Source organism: Elephas maximus, chromosome 25 (assembly GCF_024166365.1).
Source record: "Elephas maximus indicus isolate mEleMax1 chromosome 25, mEleMax1 primary haplotype, whole genome shotgun sequence".
NCBI classification, from domain to species: Eukaryota; Metazoa; Chordata; class Mammalia; order Proboscidea; family Elephantidae; genus Elephas; species Elephas maximus.
The window spans coordinates 42,583,192-42,602,698 of record NC_064843.1 but is presented as its reverse complement, the minus strand read 5'-3'; the positions used below and the strand labels follow the sequence as shown (position 1 = coordinate 42,602,698).

At 38.7% G+C, this 19,507-nt stretch overlaps 1 protein-coding gene across 4 annotated transcripts in view; it reads left to right on the top strand.

Annotated features, from left to right (window-relative positions):
• The window catches only part of RNF24 (ring finger protein 24), an 88,595-nt gene that overhangs the window by 33,940 nt on the left and 35,148 nt on the right, over positions 1–19,507 (top strand). Inside the window, exon 1 of one of the 4 annotated variants that reach the window (XM_049869912.1) lies at positions 15,742–18,633. The exons of the other annotated variants lie outside the window; for them this stretch is intronic. The gene's annotated coding sequence lies outside the window, so the exon portion shown is untranslated. Of the gene's footprint in view, positions 1–15,741; positions 18,634–19,507 lie in introns of those variants that run through there. 4 annotated transcript variants of the gene reach the window in all.

Below are 19,507 nucleotides of genomic sequence, written 5' to 3'. Positions count from 1 at the left end.
AGCATAAACAGACCATCGTTCTGACCCTCCCCTCAAGTACAAGAAATACAAGGAAACAGTGCTCAGCCTTGAGGGATTCTGAATTGGGGAGCAGAGGAAAGCAGTGGGAAACTGCAGACAGCCAAGAATCAACAACAAGTTGCATATAGTAGGAGAACTGCTTCTCCCACCATCCCTGCTCCTCCCCACAGCCACACGGGCTGCCTGCTGTTGTGAACTAGGGAAGTGGTCCCAGAAAAAGAGCCGGCTTCCCTAACCACCACAGCCTCTACCTATACAAAGAAACAAGACCCCAAGCTTTTGCTCTAAAATCAACAAGGCAGACGTCCCCAGGGGTCTGTTTGGAGTGTGCCAGCACTCCCCCTACCTAGACACTGTTGGTTGCACGCCTACTGCAAATTGCTACAGAAGGCCTGTGCAGTGGAGTCTGCTCTCATAGTCAGCACTCTACCGGCCTCCCTGCATACTCCATAGCTCAGGCCTCTGAAACCAATGGGACAGACCTCCCAGAGAGTCAGGTCAGGTATGTCTGCTTCCCCTTTTGTTGGTATAGAGGACTGCTATCTGAGGCTTTGTGTGCTGTGAAGCAGACATCTTGAGTGGAGGCTACACCCGCAGCCAACATAGTATAGGGAAGGCTCTGATAACAACAAGGCAGACCTCCCCAGGGGTCCATTTAGAGTGTACCAGCACCTCCCCCACCCAGACACTGTCGGTTGCAAGCCTACTGTGAATTGTTACAGAAGGCCTGTGCAGTGGAGTCTGCTCCCATAAGAAATACTTTACTGGCCTCCCTGCATATGCCATGGCTCAGACCGCTGAAACCAAAGGACAAACCTCCCTAGGAGTCAATTAGGGCTAGTCTGCCCCACTTCCTGTTGGCACTGAGTACAGCTAACTGAGGCTGCCATGCACTAGGAAGCAGGAGTCTTGAGTGGAAGCTGCATTCATAGCCAGTAATCTACCAGGGGAACTCTGATAGCAACGAGGCAGACCTCCACGGGGATCTGACAAGAGTCTGACACCCTTCCCCCACCTGGTGGCTGCCAGGCTGTTGTAAACTGCTACAGAAGGCCCCCGTAATGGAGTCCCCATTCCATAGCCAGTACTCTACCTGCCTCCTTGTGCACCCCATAGCTCAGGCTTCTGAAACCACCGGGACAGACCTCCCTGGGGATCAGTTTAGGTCTGTCTGCTCCTCGTTCCGGTCCAGTGCTGAGGACTGCTGCTGACTGAGGCTGCTTTGTGCTAGGAAGTAGACATCTTTAATGAAGGCAACACCCACAGTCAGAATACTACAGGGTGGACTCTGATAGCAACAAGGCAGACTTCCCTGGGGGTCTGTTTGGAGTGTGACAACCCCTTCCCCAACAAGTAACCGTTGGCTTCTGGACTGAGACAAACTCCTACAGAAGGCTCCCTACAGTGGAGTCAGGAGGTGGGTTACCTAAGTGCAAAATGCTCCCCCAGCTACCACAGGGCTACTGGGGCTCTGAAACCAGCAAGACAAATCTCTCAGAGGATCTTCTGGGTCCTTCCTCATCCTGAAACAGAAGAATATTGGCCTGTGCTTCCCCTGAATGCCAGCTCAGATATAAGCAGCCCCAACAAAGCAGGGAAAGTAGCCTTACGTGAAACCGAAGGGCAACATCCAGCCCGGAAGGGGGCTCATTGGGTGTGGGTTTTCTGACTTAAAAAAATGGCTGCAGAAGCAGAGAGGGGAAGGAAGTAATAACTAGAGCAAGCAGACTCTACCCCTGGTGAACAGATTGATTGACATGATGCCACGCCCGAGTGGTGGTGCCCACTCATGGATAGACTGACCACAGCTTGTTCTCTGGTGTGCTTGGGAGAAACTGAAAGTTGAAAAAAGGTCTGGAACTTTTGAATTAAACCAGAAAAGGAGAAAGAGCTATCAGAGAAAGAATGAGAGAGCGAAAATAGTAAGCAAAGGCCAAAGGTTCTGCCTGCCAAAGGGTTGTTTGCAGAAAGTAGTGCAGGCAAAAACACCAAATACTAGGAAAAACTGTGAAAGTTAACACCCTCAAAAATTCCCGTGCCCCAGTAGAAAAGCACAAGATGCACAAAGAACAGAGAAACAGTGGCCCACCCAAATGAAGTGACAGAGGTAATGAAAGTACATCTAAAAAAAAATTTAGAGATGACCAAATCATTAAAATATATATATATATAAAAAATAATAATATATATATATAAATACAAAAACATTAAACATAATTAAAGAACTAAGGGAAAACAGAGAGAGAGCTAAAAGAAATAAGGAAAACAACAGAAGAACAAAGGATCTAAAAAAACGTTGCAACTGAGAGGGACAGTAACTGAAATGAGAAACACAGTAGAATTTACCAACAGATTTAATCAGGCAGAAGAAAGAATCAGCAGATTGGGGAATAGGGTAGTTAGAATTTCAGATGCTGAAGAGCAGCAAGGACCAAGGCTCAAGAACGCAAGCACAGTTTAATGGAATTATGACAACATCAAGAAACCTAATATACACATTTTGGGAATTCCAGAAGGAGATGACAGAGAGAAAGGGATGGAAAGAATATTTGAAGAAACAATGACAGAAAATTTCCCCAATCTAAAAAACAACATGAACCTACAAATCCAAGAAGCTCAGAGAACCCCCAAGCTGGATAAACCCAAAGAGATCTACACCAAGACACATTATAGTTAGGCTCTCAAAAAGTAAAGATAAGGAAAGAATCTTGAAAGCTGTGAGAGAGAAGCAGTCACATACAAAGGATCCTCAATAAGACTAAATGCCAGTTTCTCTTCAGAAACACTGGAGGCCAGAAGACAATGGAATGATATATTTAAAGTGCTGAAAGAAGAAAACTGTCAACCAAGAATACTATACCCAGAGAAACTAGCCTTCAAGAATGAGAGTAAAATTAAAACATTCCCAAACAAACAGAAGCTGACAGAATTATATCCACCACACTAGCTTTATAAAAAATGGGAGTTCTGCAGATGGGAGGGAAAAGACACTAGAAAGTAACTGAAAGCTATACACAAAAAGAAAGATCCTTAATAAAGGGAAATGCATGGACAAGTATAAGGGGAAAGGAATAAGGTATTCATGCTTGATAATTCTAAATATTTTGTCCTTCATGTTAATAACAAATATGTAAAAATTATATTACAGGGCACAGGAAATATAAAGATGTAATTAGTGATAATAGCAAAAGGGGGGAAGGAATGATACAGAGAATTTCTGTATGTTACTGAAGTTAAGTTGGTACCAACTTACCTAGAATGTTATAAATACAAGCTGTTACATGCAATATTTATGGTAACCACTAAGAAAATATAAAAAAAGCATGAAGAAAAGGAAAGGAGAAGGGTACCAAAAAGAGCCACTATAATAAGTCAACAAAACACTAAAGCAAGCAGTAGTAAAGGACAAAGACAAAGAAGGCTTGAGACACACAAAAAGCAAATAACAAAATGGCAGAAGAAAGTCACTTCTTACCAGAAAAAAAAAAAAAAACCTACACTGTTGAGTCAATTCTGACTCATAGTGACCCTATAGGAAGGAGTAGAACTGCCTCACAGGGTTTCCAAGGAGCACCTGGTGGATTCGAACTGCCAACCTTTTGGTTAGCAGCCAAACTCTTAACCACTACGCCACCAGGGTTTCCAACCAGTAATTACAGTGAATGTAAATGAACTAAATAATCCAATCAAAAGGCAGAGTGGATAAAAAATCATGATCCAACTATATGGTGTTTGCAAGAGACACACCTTAAAGCCAAAGACATAAATAGGTTGAAAGTGAAAGGATGGAAAAAAAAATATTCCGTGCAAATAATAAACACAAGAGAGCTGGGATGGCAAACCTAATATCAGACAAAGTCGATTTTAAGACAAAATCTGTCAGAAGAAATAAAGATGGACATTGTATTTTGATTAGAGGATCAATTAATGAAGAAGATTTAACAATCATAAATATGTATGCACCTAACATCAGGGCACCTGCCTTAGTTACCTAGTGCTGCTATAACAGAAATACCACAAGCTTATGGCTCTAACAAACAGAAGTTTATTCTCTCACAGTCTAGGAGGCTAAAAGTATAAATTCAGGACATCAGCTCCAGGGGAAGGCTTTCTCTCTCCGTCTCCTCTGGAGGAGGGTCCTTGTCATCAATCTTCCCCTGCACCAGGAGCTTCTCAGCACAGGGACCCCAAGTCCAAAGGACGCACTCTGCTCCTAGCACAACTTTCTTGTTGATATGAGGTCCTCATGCCTCTCTGCTCACTTCTCTCTTTTATATCTCAAAAAAGATTTACTTAAGACACAACCTAATCTTGTGTATTGAGTCTTGCATAGTTAGCATGACTACCTCTAATCCTGCCTTATTAACGTTATAGAGGTAGGATTTACAGCATATCAGAAACTCACATCAGATAACAAAATAGTGGACAATCACACAATACTGGGAATCATAGCCTAGCCAAGTTTACTCACAAAAAAATTTTTTAAATTGTGTTTGAGTGAAAGTTTACAGCTCGATTTAGTTTCCCATATGAAAATTTATACTCACACTGTTATGTGATCTTAGCTGCACTCTCAATAATATGACAGCACAATCCTCCTTTCCACCCCAGATTTCCCGTGTACGTTCAACCAGCTTCTGTCCCTTCTGCCTTCTCATCTCACCTCCGAACAGGAGCTGCCCATTTAGTCTCAAGTATCTGCTTGAACTAAGAAGCACACTCTTCACGAGTACAATTTTATGTCTTATCATCTAGCCTAATCATTGTCTGAAGAGTTGATTTCGGGAATGGTTTTAGTTCTGTGTTAACGGAGAGTCCAGGGGGCCATGTCTTCCGGGGTTCCTCCAGTCTCAGTCAGACCATTACATATGGTCTTTTTACTAGAATTTGAGTTCTGCACCCCACTTTGATCCTGCTCCATCAAGGACTCTCTGTTGTACACATATTTTGGGGGGACACAATTCAATCCAATCCATAACAGCACCTAAATATATAAAACAAACACTGATAAAGCTGAAGGAAGAAATAGATAGTACTGTAATAATAGTTGGAGACTTCAATACACCACTTTCAGTTTTAGTCAGAACATCTAGAAAGAAGAAACAGAGGACCCGAATGGCACTATAAACCAATTAGACTTAAGAGACGTAAATAGCACACTTCACCAAAAAAGCACCAATACACATTCTACTTCAATGCACATGGATCTTTCTCCAAGATATACCACGTATTAGGTCACAAAGAACATCTAGGTACATTTTAAAAGATTAAAATAAAACAAAGTATTTTCTCTGACCACAGTGGATTGAATCTAGAAATCAATAACAGAAAAAAAAACTTGGAAAATACAGAAACATATGGAAATTTAAAAAACACTGTTAAACTACCAGTGGGACAAGGAGTAAATCAAAACAGAAATCACAGATTTCTTAGAGTCAAATGAAAACTTACGGGATTCACAGTAAAGACAGTACTCATAGGGAAACTTACAGCAGTAAATGGCTACATGAAAAAAGAAGATCTCAAATTAACAACCTAACTCAACAACTAGAAACAGAAGAGAAAACTAAGCCTATACCTACAATAAGGAAGGAAATAATGAAGATCAAAGCAGAAATAAATAAAATCAAAAACAGAAAAGTAATAGAATCAATAAAACAAGAAGTTGGTTGTTTGAAAAGATAAATAAAATCGACAGACCTTTAGCTAGACTGACAAAGAGAAAAGATGCAAATAACCAAAATAGAGGGAACATACAACTGACCCAACAGAAATAAAGAGAATTGTGACAGAATATTATGAACAACTAACTGTACGGCAACAAACTAGATAACCTAGATTAAAGGGAAAAATTCTTAGAAGCATACAACCTGCCCAAATTCACTCAAGGGAAATAGAAAGTCTCACCAGACCCATAACAAGTGAAGAGATCGAATCAGTGATCAAAAACCTCCCACTAGGAAAAAAATCCTGGACCAGATGACTTCACTGGGGAATTCTACCAAATATTTAGAGAAGAATTGACACCAGTACTGTTTAAACTCTTCCAGAAGATAGAGAAGGAAGGAATACACCCAAATTCCTTCTGTGAAGCAAACATAACCTTGATACCAAACCAGACAAACGCACCCCAAGAAAAAACTACGCAAGTATCTCTTATGAATAGAAATGCAAAAATCCTCAACAAAGCTAATAGTGAACAGAATCCAACACCATACTAGAAGAATCACACACCATGGCCAAATGGGATTATTCCCAGAATGCAGGGATAGTTCAACAGTAGAAAATCAACCAATGTAAGACACCACATCAACAGAACAAAGGGAAAGAACCGCATGATCATCCTTATGGATGCAGGAAAATAATTTGATAAAATCCAACACCCTTTCTTGATGAAAACCCTCAAGATTGAAAGAAGGGAGATTCTTCATTGTGATTCAGCGCATATAGGAAAAGCCAACAGCCAATGTAACAGTTAGTTGAGAAAGACTAAGAGCTTTCCTTCTGAAGTCAGGAACAAGACAAGGTTCGTGCACTCTCACCGCGTTTATTCAATATTGTATTCGAAGTACTAGCTAAAGCGGTAAGACAAAAAGAAATAAAAGGTATCCAGATTGGAAAAAAAGAAGTACAATTATCACTATTCGCAGATGATATGATCCTATATAGAGAAAATCCCAAATTATCCACAAGAAAGTCTCTAGAGCTAATAGAGGAATTTAGCAAAGTTGCAGAATACACAAGGTCAATGAACAAAAAATTGGGTTTCTGTACACCAGCAATGAGAAATGTGAAAGGGAAATTAGGGAAACAATTCCATTTACAATAGCATCTAAGAGAATAAAATACCTAGAAATAAATCTAACCAGGAATGTGTAGGACTTATACAATGAAACCTATGAAACTATGCTGAAAGAAAATAACAAAGACTTAAATAAATTGAAAGATTTTCCATGTTTATGGATTGGAAAACTTAATATTGTTAGGATACCAATACTACTCAGAGTGATCTATTGATACAGCACAATCCCAATTAAAATCCCAACAGCCATCTTTACAGAAATAGAAAAACCAATTCTCAACTTTCTATGGAGTGGCAGGAGGCCCCAAATAATTGAAGCAATGTTGAAAACAAAGTAGGAGAACTCACACATCCTGATTTTAAAACACACTGTACAACTACAGTGATCAAAACAGCCTGGTACAGGCAGATAACAGATACCTGAGGAAATGCTCACGATCATTAGCTATTAGAGAAATGCAAATCAAAACTACAGTGAGATTTCATCTCACTCCAACAAGGCTGGCATTAATCCAAAAAGCACAAAATAATAAATGTTGGAGAGGCTGTGGAGAGATTGGAACACTTATACACTGCTGGTGGGAACGTAAAATGGCACAACCTCTTTGGAAATTGATTTGGTGCTTCCTTAAAGAGCTAGAAACAGAACTACCATACGATCCAGCAGTCCCACTCCTTGGAATATATCTTAGATAAATAAGAGCCTTTACACAAACAGATACATTCATACCCGTGTTCATCGCATCACTGTTTACAATAGCAAAAAGATGGGAGCAACCAAGGTGCCCATCAATGGATGAATGGATAAATTATGATATATTCACACAGTGGAATACTATGCATCAATAAAGAACAGTGATGAATCTGTGAAACATAACATGGAGGAATCTGGAAGGCATAGTGCTGAGTGAAATTAGTTGCAAAAGGACAAATATTGTATGAAACCACTATTATAACAACTCAAGAAATAGTTTAAACAGAGAAGAAAATATTCTTTGATGGTTACGAGGGTGGAGAGGGAGGGAGGGAGGGAGGGAGAGGGGTACTCACTAATTTGGTAGTAGACAAGAACTATGTTAGGTGAAGAGAAAGACAACACACAATACAGGAGAGGTCAGAACAACTGGACTAAACCAAAACCAAAGAAGATTCCTGAATAAACTGAATTCTTCAAAGGCCAGAGTAGCAGGGGCAGGAGTCTGGGGACCATGGTTTCAGGGACATCTAAGTCAACTGGCATAATAAAATCTATTAAGAAAACATTCTGCATCTGACTTTAGTGAGTGGTGCTGGGGTCTTAAATGCTAGCAAGCAGCCATCTAAGATCCATCAATTGTTCTGAACCCAGCTTGAGCAAAGGAGAATGAAGAACAGCAAAGACACAAGGTAATTATGAGCCCAAGAGACAGAAAGGGGCACATAAAGCAGAGACTACATCAGCCTGAGACCAGAAGAACTAGATGGTGCCCGGCTACAACCAGTGACTGCCCTGACAGGGAACACAACAGAATCCCTGATGGAGCAGGAGAGCAGTGGGATGCAGACCTCAAATTCTCATAAAAAGACCAGATGTAATGGTCTGACTGAGACTAGAAGGACTCCGGAGGTCATGGTCCCCAGACCTGCTGTTAGCCCAAGACAGGAACCACTCCCAAAGCCAACTCTTCAGACAGGGCTTGGACTGGACTGTAAGATAGAAAATGATACTGGTGAGGAGTAAGCTTCTTGGCTTAAGTAGACACATGAGACTATGTGGGTAGCCCCTGTCTGGAGGGGAGATGAGAAGGCAGAGGGGGACAGAAACTGCCTGAATGGACACAGGGAATACATGGTGGAGAGAAGGAAAGGAGTGTGCTGTCTCATTAGGGGGAAAGCAATTAGGAGTACATGGCAAGATGTATGTAAATTTTTGTTTTAGAGACTGACTTGATTATAAATTTTCACTTAAAGCACAATAAAAATATTTCCCTCCCACTAGGATGGCAAAGTTTTTTAAAAAATAAATAAATGTTAGTGAGGATATGGAGAAATTGAAACTATTATTCATTGCTGGTTGGAACGCAAAATGGTAGAGCCATTGTGGAAAACAGCATGGCGGTTCCTCAAAAAACTAAAAATAGAACTACTCTATGACCCAGCAATTCTACTCCTAGGTATATACCTAGAAAACTTGAAAGCAGACTTAAACGGACTTGTACACCAATGTTCATTGCAGCACTATTCACAATGGCCAAAAGGTGGAAATAACCCAAATGCCCATCAGTGGATGAATGAATCAACAAAATGTGGAACATACATACTGTCATGGATTGAAGTGTGTCCCCCTAAAATATGTGTCAGCTTAGGTCATTATTCCCAGTATTGTGTGGTTGTCCTCCATTTCATGACTGATGTTTTCCAGTGCGTTGTAAATTCTATCATTATGATGTTAATGAGATGGATTAGGCGGCAGTTATGTTGATGAGATCCATAAGATTAGATTGTGTCTTCAGTCAATCTGTTTAGATGTAAAAGAGAGGAACAAGAAGAGAGACATGGGGACCTCATACCACCAAGAAAGCAGCACTGGGAGCAAAGCGCATCCTTTGGACCTGGGGTTCCTGCGCAGAGAAGCTCCTCTACCAAGGGAAGATTGATGACAAAGACCTTCCTCCAGAGCTGACAGAGAGAGAGACTTCTCCTGGAACCGATGCCCTGAATTTGGACTTCTAGCCTTGGATTGTGAGAGAATAAACTTCTATTTGTTAAAGCCATCCACTTGTGGTATTTCTGTTATAGCAGCACTAGATAACTAAGACAAATACAGTGGAATACTACTTAGCCAGTAAGAGAAATGAAGTCTTGATACATGCTAGCACATGGATGGAGCTAGAAGACATTATGCTGACTGAAATAAGTCAGTCACAAAAGGACAAATATTGTATGGCCTCACTTAGATAAAAAGACTAAAAAAAAGGTAAATGTATAGAGAACAAAGTTTATTAGTGGCTTATTAGGGGAGGAGGGAGCCGAAAAGGAGGGGGTTAATGGTGATGGAAAAATTGTGTTAAGGGTAGGGTCGCACAGCTAATTATTGTAAGTGCTGTCAGTAAGTTGTACACCTGTAAAAAGTTGAAATGGCAAAAATTGTGTCATAGATGTATTTACAACAACAAGAAGAAAAAAGAGTAGCTGCTGAGGCTGCCTGTGTACAACAAAAAACCTCATGGGATTTGATTTCTTGGTTTGGAGATTTAGGGTCGTGGTTTCATGGGACACCCCAGTTAACTGGCCTAATAACATATTTAGCACTTCTGCCCTACCTCCTGGTTTGTTGCATAGTGCCGGGGTTCTTAAAAGCTTGCGGGTGGCCATCCAGGGCACAACAATTGTTCTCTATTTGCCTGGAGCATCAGAGGAAGAAGGAGTCAGGAATAGGAGGAAGATATGGAATGTGTGGCTTACTGCCTCCAGGAACAGCTGCCACCTTTGTCATGCGACTGGAAGAATTGGATGGTGGCCACCTACTATTACTGAACATTTTGATAAACAATTCTGTAGAAGAATCCTGATCAAAAGGGGAGAAATGCAGGGTAGAATTTCAAATTGTCATGGACTCCAAACTTCCTGAAGCCATGAAGGTTAGATGAACCCCGGAAACTATTGCCCTGTGATAATCTTTAAACCTTAAACTAAAAGTCTCCCCTGAAGTCTTCTTAAAACCGAACAATAGCTTACCTAGTAAAAGATGTCTGCCTTGAGTATTATGCTCTCTGAAGAACGATGTGTATAGGATCAAATTGCCAACAGTAACTCCAAAGATTAGACAGGAACTTCAGGGGACAGGGAATGTATGCTAACGGGGGAGAAACAGCTCAGAAAAGGAGAGTGAGTGTGGTTGCACAACTCAGAAGAGTGTAATCACTGTCACTAAATGGTACGTGTAGAAGCTGTGGAATTGGCGTATGTTTTGCTGGGTAAAAAGCTCAACAAAAGCAATGAAATAAAAAAAATTTTTTTTTAAAGGCCAAGTATTTGAATAGATGGCTCGCCAAAGGAGGTGTACAAATGCTCAATAGTTCATTAAAAGATGATGAACATCATTGGTCATGAGGGAAATGCAAATCAAAACCTGCTTGAGATAACTTCATCTCCACTAGGCTGACACTTATCAGAAAAACATAAAACTGTTGGCGAGGATGTGGAGAAATTGGAACCCTCGTCCATTGTTGGTGGGTTTGTAAAATGGTATAGCCGCTGTAGAGAACAGTTTGGTTGTTCCTCAAAAAGTTAAACGTAGAATTAGTGTATGACCCAGAAATTCTACTCCTAGGCATATACCCAAAAGGCTTGAAAACAGGGATGCAAACAGATACTTGTAGGTCAGTGTTCATTGCAGTACTATTCACAATAGCCAAGAGGTGGAAACAGCCCAAATGTCCATCAACAGATTAATGGATTAACAAAATGTCATATGTACCTACAATGGAATATTATCACCCTTAAAGAAAAGTGAAGTTCTGATACATGCTACAACGTGTATGAGGCTTGGAAATGTATGTTGAGTGAGATATCAGGCACAAAAGGACAAATATTGTATAATCCCATTTATGTGAAATACCTAGAATAGGTAAATGCACAGAGATTAAAGTTTATTAGTGGTTATCATATCTAAGAATCCACTGTTGAAAACTAGGTCATAAAACATTACCCCCAATGAATTGTTCTAAGAGTTTTATGGTTTTAGTTCTTATGTTTAGGTTGTTGATTCACTGTTTAGTTAATTTTTGTTTATGATACGAGGTATCGGTCCAGCTGCTTTTTCAAGATTGCTTTAGCTATTTGAGGATTGGTTTTCTCATTTTGCAAAGAAGACTCTTGGAATTTTGATTGGGATTACATTGAATTTATAGATCGCTCTGGATAGTATGGGCATCATAATATTAAGTCTTCCAAGTCGTGAATATGGAATGCCCTTCCACTTATTTAGGTCTTCTTTAATTTCTTTCATCAATTTTCAGTGTACTAATCTTTTACTTCCCTCGTTAAATTTATTCCTAGGTATTTTATTCTTTCAAGAGTCCCTGGGTAGCACAGAAGGTTAAGTCCTCGGCTTCTAACTGAAAGGTTGGTAGTTCGAATCTACCCAAAGGTGCCTGGAAGAAATTTTTTTTGTTTGTTTTTTGGTTAAATAAGCTTTAAAAAATCATAGCCATCAAAAACCCCGTGGAAAATAAAAATTAAAAAAAAAAACCGTGTGGGGTACAGTTCTAGTCTGAAACACATGGGGTCACTATGAGTCAGAATCGACTCAACAGCAGCTGGTTTGGTTTTGTTTTATTCTTTTAGATTCTATTGTAAATGGAATTGTTTTCTTATTTTCCTTTTCAGATTGCTCATTGCTGGTGTATGGAAACCCAGCTGTTTTTTACGTGTCGACCTTGTACGCTGCCACTTTGCTGAATTTGTTTATTAGCTCTAGGAGATTTCTTGTGATGCTCTATAAAAAAATATACATATATATTTTTTATAGGATTATATCATCTGTGTAGTTTCCTCTTAGTTTATAAAATGTTAGTGAGACCACCTTTGGATAGGCTAGAACGCAAAAAGGGCACATCTGCTAAAGCATAGGTAGTGTGTTTTCACAACTTCATTTGGGCAGAGCCTTGAGAGACAGTTTGCCAGTTTGTTACTTGTAATCAGAAAAATGAACTGAAGATCAGCTAGTCTGAAACAAACATTAGATTTGGTGATGAATTTTTTTAATAATTATTTTAGGTGCTATGTAAATAAAAAGCCCCTAAGAAAGTTCCTTTATTTGGTTACCTTGGTGTATATTTTGCAGCTAGTTTTTCTTGGAGTGCTCACTTCTAAGCACTGGGTGCTCTGTGGGTGGTTTATTAAGATTTATTTCTATGACAGGCAATGAGTTGCACCTGCCCTAAATTTTTTTCCAAATTAGGCTGCAAAATAAATATACAAAAAGCAGTAGTTTTTTCCATGCCAGGAATAACCAGTTTAGAAAATATAATGGAAAAAAGATCTCATTCATAATAGCAACAAAAATAGACATAATAACTGGGAATAAACTGAAGAAAAGTACAAAGCCTGTATGAGTAAAGCTATACAAAGCTACTGAAAGGCATAAAATAAGACTAGAATAAATGAAGAACTGTATCATATGCCCAGATAGAAAGACCCATTCTCCTTATAAATAATGAGCTATAAGTTTAATATACTTCCGTTCATCTTCCCAAAAGGATTTTTTTTTTTAGTTTGTTTATCCAAAAAAAGATTGCATAAGAAAAAGCCTTGAAAATATTTTTTAAAAAGAAGGGTAATGATGGAAATATTGCCCTACCATGTATGAATTATAGGTATGCTAAAATTATTGAAACAAAACATTGAGATACTAATGCAGAACTTAATAGACAGGAAAAGGGAACAGACTGCAGAAGCTAGAAACATACCCAAGTATGAGTAAGAAGTGACTATAAAAAAGGTAGCATTTAAGACAGTTTCATAAATGCTATTGAAACAGATGACTAACCATTTGGAAAAACAATTTTAGGTCTTTTTTCCATGCCATAAATTCAAATGAATTAAACATTTAAATTTAAGAAGCAAGACCATGAAAGTATTAATAGGACCGTAAGTGGATATTTCTGGAATCTGGTGTGGGGAAAGCAAAGGTAGAAACCGTAAAGCAAGGACACAAACTCAGTGCCAACAGGGGCCAGCAAGAAATTGAATGAGTTAAGTACATTGGGTAGAAGACAAAACCATGTAGCCCTCAGTTTCTTTTATTTTGTCGTTGTCGTTGTCATTGTTTGATAGAAGTGTAATTATTTATCTACTCCGAGGAAAATCACAGCATAAGCACAGCACCCAGTGGCAGCCAACATTTGATTCAAGGTTAAACCCAGTGCACGGAGTCGATTCTGACTCATAGCAACCCTGTAGGACAGAGTAGAACTGCCCTATAGAGTTTCCAAAGAGCACCTGGCGGATTTGAACTGCCAACCTTTTGGTTAGCAGCTGTAGCACTTAACCACTACGCCACCAGGGTTTCCTGATTCAAGGTTAGGCTGCAGAAGAGTGATAGGGCATGGTAGAAATTGTCGCTGTGAGTGTGAATCGAACAGCAATGGGTTTGGGGGTCCGGCTGACCCAGGCCCAGCAGCCGCACTCACACTGTAGCCTGAAAGAATCTCCCCCAACCCTGGTTGTACAACAACATGGTAGCCTTGGGATACCAAGGCCACTCAGCTCCAAGCAATTGCTGCAGGAATGAAGCACGGAGCTATCAGATCCTCTGGCCTTTTTCCATGTAAAGCTAGAAATTGCATATTTAATGTTCCATCTCCTTAATTTAAATATTTATCTCAATTTTTAAAACACATTTGCAGGCCAGATTCAGCCCATAGGCCTGCAGTCTGTGAACTCCACTGTATATACAGTTTTGGTTTTGGCTTCAGGATTATGCGTCCCGCCTTAAATGAGTTGGGCTTCTTTCCGTGGTTTTTCCAGTGCTCTGGATCAGTGTCCGTAGCAGAGGAATTATCTGGGCAAGGTTAGAGCTTTTGCCATCAGGGCTTGAGGCCTTTTTGTGAAGGCAGATTTCTACATTTTCAGGTTTTCTTCTTGAGCCAGTTGTAGTTACTTATATTCCTATAAAAATTATCCATTTAATCTAGATTTTAAAGTTAATATTTTATTTTTCTTAAGAATTTTTTTTGTTTGTTTAATCTCTCGATAGCAATAATTTTCAGTTCTTTCACATTCTTAATATTTTGTTTGGTTGATTTCACTTCCATTCTGGATTTTTTGTTTGTTTTTTTATTTTAATTCATTGATTTTTGTTTTGACTTTTATTAATGCCCTCTTCTGATTTATTTTATTTGATTTATTCTTTTTCTTATTTATAAAGTTGAATTCTTTTCATTATTCCTTTTTAGGTTGATAATACAAGTATTAAAGGTTGTGAGTTTTTTTCTCAGCACAAGGTTTTTTCTCCCAGTGTGACCCATTTCTAAATTGTGTATGATTTGTTTGGATTACTTCTTAGACCCAGGTCACTTTCAAGATTGTTTTTTTAATTTCTAAATTTTTAAAAAATCTTTTTATTGTTGAGTTAATTTATTGCATTATGGGCACAGAATGTGGCCTCCAAGATTTCTATTCTTTGGAATGCTTTTTGATGCCATAATAAACAGTTTGTCTAAATATAGAGGCTTTTGGTTTATTTGAAAAGAATGTGTTTTCTCTGTTAGATACAAAGCTCTGAATGTATATTTATTTACTAATAGTATTGTTTCTATCCTATGCTCTGTCTTCTCTCTTTGACTAAACCAAACCCATTGCAGTCGGGTCTATTCTGTCATAGCGACCCTGTAGGACACAGTAGAACTCTGCCCTATAGGGTTTGCAACCTTTTGGTTAGCAGCCATAGCACTTAACCAGTGCACCACCAGGGCTCTTCTCTTTAACTCCCATTGCTGTCGAGTCGATTCCGTCTCATAGCGACCCTATAGGACAGAGTAGAACTGTCTCATAGGGTTTCCAAGGAGCAGCTGGTAGATTTGAACTGCCAGCCTTTTGGTTGGCAGCCGTAACTTAACCACTGTGCCACCAGGGCTCCTCTCTCTTTGACTACTGGTCTTTAAATCCTGAGAGGTAATGATAGATGCCCACCATGATTATGTTTTTTACCAAATTCTTAACTATGTTTCTAATAACATTTGCTCCTCTATTTTGATATTCTGTTAAGTAAATATTTGTGTCTGCTATATCTTCTCTGAAGATTATTTTATCACTGTAAAATATCATTATTCCATATAACTTTTTTTGGCCTTCATTCTACTTTGTTTTAAATTGGCACTCTAGTTTTCTCTCTGATAATATTTGCCTGCTGTATTTTTGTACTTTTTCTTATCCCTGCCCCCATTTAAATCTTTTTAGAATCATTTTAAGGATTTTCTTATAAACAGCGTATAGCTGGATATAGCCTTTATGTAGTCTTAGTATTTCTATTAATAAAACCCACTGCTGCCGAGTTGATTCCGACTCATAGCTACCCCATAGGGTTTTCAAGGCTGTAAATCTCTGGAAGCAGAGTGCCACATCTTTCTCCCCGAGAGCCGCGGGTCATTTTTCTCATAATTAATTTTTTTATCTCATCCTACCACTTTTGTTTGTATTTCTTTGATTTGCTTTCTTATGATGTCCCTTTTTTCTTTTAATTTCTAGATTTTGCTGAAATGATCCAGGTTTCTCTGTTTCTTTTCCCTCCTGCTAGTGATGAACGTTACACATTCCTACATTGTAACATATGCATTCGAAGTTATATTTTTCTAACAAATTTCTGAATTAAATAGAACAGCCTTTCAAAATGAAACTACTGGCATGATTTAACTTGCTTCCTTCTCCCCATCCCCATCTTCTGTGCTTTTATGAGATAATCTGAAGCCTTAGTCTGAATTAGTGTGGGAATTTTAATTAGTGGAATGATTATCTGTCTAGAGAGAAAGAGAGAAAGACATGTCCAAAAATACCTTTTTTTTTTTTTAACCTATTCAGATGAAGGATCTTTTGACTGGATGCCAGACTTACAGCATCACAGTTCTTTTCACTCCGACAGCTATTGGAAAGAAAGGCCTGGGGATTTACTTACGGAAGGTCATATCCTTGAAAACCCCATGGACGCATGGGTTTGCCACAAATCAGAGTCGACTCAGTGGCAACTGGTTTGGTCTTTGTTTTTTAGTTCAGGCAGCAATAGATGTTGCTTCACTGTCTTTTTCTTTCTTTTTTTTTTTTTTTGAGATAATTATAGAGTCACGTGCAGTTGTAAGACTAATACAGAGCAATTTCTTCTAATGGTGACATCTTGTAAAACTGTATTACAGTATCACAACAAGGATATTGCCATTGATACAGTCAAGATACAGAGCACTTCTATCACTACAGGGGTCCCCTCATGCTCCCTTTTGTAATCATACTCATTTCCCTCCTACCCCATCCCCTCTGTAACCCCTAAAAAACCCAACCTGTTGCCATCAAGTCAATTCCAACTCGCAGCAACCCTATAAGGGCAGAGTCAAACTGCCCCATAGGGTTTCCAAAGCTATAAATCTTTACAGAAGCCAAGTGTCACATCTTTATCCTGTGGAGCAGCTGGTAGATTCAAACCCTGGACCTCTTGGTTAGCAGCCAAGCACTTAACCACTGCAGCGCCATAACCCCTAGCAACCATTAATGTGTTCTTGTTACTAATTTTGTCATTTGAAGAATGTTTCTGTATAAGTATAATCATACAGTATGTAACTTTTTGGGATTGGGTTTTTTCACCCAGTGTAGTTCTCTGGAGAGTCTTCCAGGTTGTTCCGTATATCAATAATTCATTCCTTTTTATTGCTAAGTAGTAGTGCGTAGTGTGGATATACCATTCACCCACTGAAGACATAAGGGTTGTTTCCAGTTTTGGACTATTAGCTGCCATGAACATTTGTGTACAGGTTTTTATATGAATATAAGTGTTAATGCAATTGTGTCTCCCTAAAACTTATGTTGAAATCTTGACCTCGTATCTGTGATTGTGACCCTGTTTGGAAATATAGTCGGTTCTGATGTAAGTTGAATACTTTTTTTTTTTTTTCATTATTATTGCCTTTTATTATGAGTATCTTTATAAATCCAATCTTCATTTGTCTTTGGGGGTTGGCATGAGAATGAGAACATCAATAAATTACACTCTGCAACATTGTATGTGGTACATATTACTAATGATAAGATGTACCGAAAAAAACAGACAGTCGTAAGTGGGATTCGTTGCAACTCGAATATATTGTAAGCTGAACTACCTGTAAAAGGGTTCTTTTTGTTATATTAATGAGGGCATACTGGAGTAGGGTGTGTCCTAAACCTAATCCCTTCTGAGTAAAAATCCCTTCTGAGTAGTGTCTTATAAAAAGGGAAGACAGACAAGGAGAGAGAGACAGACACACACAGGAGTAAGAGTCCATGCTAGTTAATAGAAATACGGTTGATTTTTACATCTGTATCTTGTATCCTGCAACCTTGCTGAGCCCACTTATTAGTTCTAGGAGTTATTTGGTAGATTTCTTGTGTTCTTTTTTTTTTTTAATGTAGATGGTCAGATGGTCATGTTGTCAGTAAGTAAGGGCAGTTTGATTTCTTCCTTCTGATCTGTATGCCTTTTATTTCACACTAGCTAGAACTTCCAGCATTACATTGAATGAGAGTGGTGGCAGCAAACATCCTGCCTTGTTGTCTGAAGTATTCAGTCACCGTTAAGAATGTTAGCTGTAGGGTTTTTTTGTAGATACTTTTTATCATGCTGAGGAAGTTTCTCTCTATTCCTATTTTTCTGAGTTTATATCATGAATAGACATTGAATTTTGTCAAATGCTTTTTTTTTTTGCATCAATTGATATGATCATGTGATTTTTCTTCTTTAGCCAGTTATGGTGGATTACATTGATTTTTTTTAGTCTCATAATTTAACTTTTGTTTTTAATATGATATTTTTAAAAAGTTAATATATTAACATGGTAAGGGGGGGGAGCCAGAAAGTATAAAAAGCTACACAGTGAAACGTCCTTCTCCCCCATCTCCCTATTTCCCACCTACCCCATTTGTTCTTCTGCATGGACAGTCACGGTCATGTTTCTTATGTGTCTGTGCTGGGTCTCTTTCAGCATACACAAGCAATACAAACGCCTTCTATTTTTCCCATTGTTTTTAAAGCTAAGTACTTTGGACCTTGCTGTTTTACACTGAGCAGTATAGCTTTGAGACCTTGCCATGTAAGTACACAGAGAACATCTTCATTTCATTTTACAACTGCCTGATACTCTGCTATATGAATATAACATTATTTAACCAATCCCCTCTTGTTGAAATTTGGGCTGCTGGTATTTTGCTATTACAAACAATGCTTCAGTAAATAACCTTGTACTTATGTAATTTTACATGTAGAATTCTTGGTCTAATGATACAAGCATTCTGAGAGAGATTATATTGCCCTCCATGAGTGGAAATCCTGGTGGTGTAGTAGTTAAGAGCTAAGGCTGCTAACCAAAAGGTCAGCGGTTCGAATCCACCAGCAAACCCCATAGGGCAGTTCTACTCTGTCCTATAGCATCACTATGAGTCGGAATTGACTTGATAGCAATGGTTTCAGGGTTTTTTTGTTTGTTTGTTTGTTTGTTTTTTTGGTTATAGGTGGTGTAGAAATTTGTACTGCAACCAGTAGTGTATGAAAGTGCCTGTTTTTTATACCTTCACCAGCACAGTGTGAATGTTACCGATTCAGTATGTTAAAGTAATGGTATCTGTTTATAATTTTGTTGTTTATCAGTTTATCTAGCTATCATTATCTAATTTCCATTTGAACTTTGAAATATGTGTCTCTAGTTCTAGAAAAAAAAAACTTTTTACTGGATTATGTCAATTCTTACTAAATTATAAATTTTACAGCTTCATAATGTTAAGTCTTCCCATCTATGAGCATGATGCATATTTCCATTCATTCCACTCTATATCCTTGAGGGTTATTTTTAAATGTTTCTTATATAGGTTTTTGGGAACCCTGGTGGCGTAATAGTTAAGTATTGTGGCTGCTAACCAAAGGGTCGGCAGTTCGAATTGGCCAGGTGCTCCTTGGAAACTCTATGGGGC